We start from the raw sequence: 4,847 nt of genomic DNA on the forward strand, positions 1-4,847 counted from the left end.
AAAGAAACGTTTTGGTAAACTTCTCTTTTCAAACTAGAAAATATGTTTGAATGCTGAAATGCTGGATGACGTCCATTAACAAAATATACGACTCCAAGGAGCTAAAAAGCTTGCATGCTAATATTAGCTATCAGTTCACGTGTCAAGCACCAGGTTCTATGTGAATTATATTTATGTAGCGCTTTTCTCTAGCGACTCAAAGCACTTTTACATAGTGAAACCTAATATCTAAGTTACATTTAAACCAGTGTGGGTGGCAGTGGGAGCCAAAGGACACAACGGCAGCGACTAGGATGGTGGAAGCGGGGATCGAACCTGGAACCCTCAAGTTGCTGGCACGGCAACTCTACCAACCCAGCTATACTGCCTATAACCCAAAACGTCGAAAGAGCCATATTGGACCAAAAATACAAAAAACTAATCTGGAGCCGCAAAAAATTAAGTCTTATATAAGTGTTATAATGAAGACAACACATAATGTAAGTGTCTATATTAGCTATATTAGCCTACAATCAAAAAATTATTTAAAAGTCTTATATAAGTGTTATAATGAAGACAACAGGTGATGTAAGTGTCTATATTAGCTATATTAGACTACTATCAAAATGACTTTAAAAGTCTTATATAAGTGTTATAATGAAGGCAACACATGATGTAAGTGTCTATATTAGCCTACAATCAAAAAAATATTTAAAAGTCTTATATAAGTGTTATAATGAAGACAACAGGTGATGTAAGTGTCTATATTAGCTATATTAGCCTACTATCAAAATGACTTTAAAAGTCTTATATAAGTGTTATAATGAAGGCAACACATGATGTAAGTGTCTATATTAGCTATATTAGCCTACAATCAAAAAATTATTTAAAAGTCTTATATAAGTGTTATAATGAAGACAACAGGTGATGTAAGTGTCTATATTAGCTATATTAGACTACTATCAAAATGAATTCAAAAGTCTATCAACTTCGCCACGCCGTCTTATATAAGTGTTATAATGAAGGCAACACATGATGTAAGTGTCTTATTAGCTATATTAGCCTACTATCAAAATGTATTCAAAAGTCTTATATAAGTGTTATAATGAAGGCAACACATGATGTAAGTGTCTATATTAGCTATATTAGCCTACTATCAAAATTAATTTAAAAGTCTTATATAAGAGTCATACTTGCCAACCTTGAGACCTCCAATATCGGGAGGTGGGGGGGGGGGGCTTGGTCGGGGTTGGGGGCGTGGTTATTTACAGCTAGAATTCACCAACTCGAGTATTTCATATATATTTCATATATATATATATATATATATGTATGAAATACTTGACTTTCAGTGAATTCTAGCTATATATATATATATATATATATATATATATATATATATATATATATATATATATATATATATATATATATATATATATATTTATTTATTTATTTTATTTACAGAAAAGAAATACTTGAATTTCAGTGTTCCGGTGGCTAACCATTAGATGGCAGTATTGTCCTGTTTAACTTCTCCGTTCATGTATGAGTATATAATTTCGGCCACCGTGTTCAATGGAGAAGTCTGTTCTACATATTTACAGGAAACATACACCTTCCCCTTCGAACTGTCCTGGATGAACTGAAATTCTTGTTTACATTCGTTTTAATTCATTAGGCAAGCTGTTTATATTGCGTGAGAACAGGCTGTCCCCACTCAGTCTCAGGTCCGCATTGAGCTGGAGGGGGCGTGGCCTCCAGCTCCGGCTGAATACCGGGAGTTTGTCGGGAGAAAATCTCTGCCGGGAGGTTGTCGGGAGAGGCACTGAATACCGGGATTCTCCCGCTAAAAACGGGAGGGTTGGCAAGTATGATAAGAGTTATAATGAAGGCGACACATGATGTAAGTGTTTATATTAGCTATATTAGCCTACTATCAAAATGTATTTAAAAGTCTTTGTAAGTCTTATAATTAAGTCATCACATGATGTAAGTGTCTATATTAGCTATATTAGCCTACTATTAAAATTAATTTAAAAGTCTTATATAAGTGTTATAATGGAGACAACAAGTGATGTGTCTATATTAGCTATATTAGCCTACTATCAAAATGAATTTAAAAGTCTTATATACGTGTTATAATGAAGGCAACACATGATGTAAGTGTCTATATTAGCTATATTAGCCTACTATTAAAATGAATTTAAAAGTCTTATATAAGTGTTATAATGAAGACAACATGATGTAAGTGTCTATATTAGCTATATTAGCCTACTATCAAAATGAATTTAAAAGTCTTATATAAGTGTTATAACGAAGACAACACATGATGTAAGTGTCTATATTAGCTATATTAGCCTACCATCAAAATGACTTTAAAAGTCTTATATAAGTGTTATAATGAAGGCAACACATGATGTAAGTGTCTATATTAGCTATAATAGCCTACTATCAAAATGAATTTAAAAGTCTTATATAAGTGTTATAATGAAGACAACATGATGTAAGTGTCTATATTAGCTATATTAGCCTACTATCAAAATGAATTTAAAAGTCTTATATAAGTGTTATAATGAAGACAACACATGATGTAAGTGTCTATATTTGCTGTATTAGCCTACTATCAAAATGAATTTAAAAGTCTTATATAAGTGTTATAATGAAGGCAGCACATGATGTAAGTGTCTATATTAGCTATAATAGCCTACTATCAAAATGACTTTAAAAGTCTTATATAAGTGTTATAATGAAGACAACACATGATGTAAGTGTCTATATTAGCTATATTAGCCTACCATCAAAATGACTTTAAAAGTCTTATATAAGTGTTATAATGAAGGCAGCACATGATGTAAGTGTCTATATTAGCTATAATAGCCTACTATCAAAATGACTTTAAAAGTCTTATATAAGTGTTATAATGAAGACAACATGATGTAAGTGTCTATATTAGCTATATTAGCCTACTATCAAAATGAATTTAAAAGTCTTATATAAGTGTTATAATGAAGACAACACATGATGTAAGTGTCTATATTTGCTGTATTAGCCTACTATCAAAATGAATTTAAAAGTCTTATATAAGTGTTATAATGAAGGCAGCACATGATGTAAGTGTCTATATTAGCTATAATAGCCTACTATCAAAATGACTTTAAAAGTCTTATATAAGTGTTATAATGAAGACAACACATGATGTAAGTGTCTATATTAGCTATATTAGCCTACCATCAAAATGACTTTAAAAGTCTTATATAAGTGTTATAATGAAGGCAACACATGGTGTAAGTGTCTATATTAGCTATAATAGCCTACTATCAAAATGACTTTAAAAGTCTTATATAAGTGTTATAATGAAGACAACATGATGTAAGTGTCTATATTAGCTATATTAGCCTACTATCAAAATGAATTTAAAAGTCTTATATAAGTGTTATAATGAAGACAACACATGATGTAAGTGTCTATATTAGCTATATTAGCCTACTATCAAAATGAATTTAAAAGTCTTATATAAGTGTTATAATGAAGACAACACATAATGTAAGTGTCTATATTAGCCTACTATCAAAATGACTTTAAAAGTCTTATGTAAGTGTTATAATGAAGACAACATGATGTAAGTGTCTATATTAGCTATATTAGCCTACTATCAAAATGACTTTAAAAGTCTTATATAAGTGTTATAATGAAGGAAACACATGATGTAAGTGTCTATATTAGCTATATTAGCCTACTATCAAAATGAATTTAAAAGTCTTATATAAGTGTTATAATGAAGACAACACATAATGTAAGTGTCTATATTAGCCTACTATCAAAATGACTTTAAAAGTCTTATGTAAGTGTTATAATGAAGACAACATGATGTAAGTGTCTATATTAGCTATATTAGCCTACTATCAAAATGACTTTAAAAGTCTTATATAAGTGTTATAATGAAGGCAACACATGATGTAAGTGTCTATATTAGCTATATTAGCCTACTATCAAAATTAATTTAAAAGTCTTATATAAGTGTTATAATGAAGACAACACATGATGTAAGTGTCTATATTAGCTATATTAGCCTACTATCAAAATGACTTTAAAAGTCTTATATAAGTGTTATAATGAAGGCAACACATGATGTAAGTGTCTATGTTAGCTATAATAGCCTACTATCAAAATGACTATTTTGATAGTCAGGCTGAAGCAAATCTTCGTTGACAGAAGTGTTGAAATGTAATATTTACTCTTCACATTTTTACAACATTAGAAAACATGAGTAAATCAGAGGCTACTCAGAAGGTGAGAGAACTCCTGGAAATGACTGGCGTTTAATGGCCAAATGTATAGATGTGTATCGGCCTTTCCAAGTTTTTTCCAGGTTCTAAACCAAAGACCGTGGGCTGAGCCAGGACAGGTGGTGCACTTTCATACGCACTTCAAACTACAACTTTAGTCTTTCCAAAAATAGCTTTATTTGCAAAAACATAAAAGGTTTTCTTTCCAAGGTTAACAAAAACAACTTTAACTACATAAAAAACTATAAACACTTGAGCTACAAAGCTCAAGTGTTGCGTAAGCAGTGGACAAAAAATGTTGTAAAAGTGCAGTAGCGCAGTAGGTCCAAGTATTCATCAAACAACAAATAATTAATTATAACATTAATGGGGAGCCATTACAATGTAAATACACAAAATATCCAACAGTATGATGTACATTTTTTTTTTTTTTTACAATCAAGATTTGGGTTTGTAGTGCATTGTATCAAAAAGTTTCCTTTTAAGTCTGTTGATGTATATATATATATATATATATATATATATATATATATATATATATATATATATATATATATATATATATATATATATATATAT

The sequence above is a fragment of the Entelurus aequoreus genome, linkage group LG08 (genome assembly GCF_033978785.1).
Source record: "Entelurus aequoreus isolate RoL-2023_Sb linkage group LG08, RoL_Eaeq_v1.1, whole genome shotgun sequence".
Taxonomy (NCBI): domain Eukaryota; kingdom Metazoa; phylum Chordata; class Actinopteri; order Syngnathiformes; family Syngnathidae; genus Entelurus; species Entelurus aequoreus.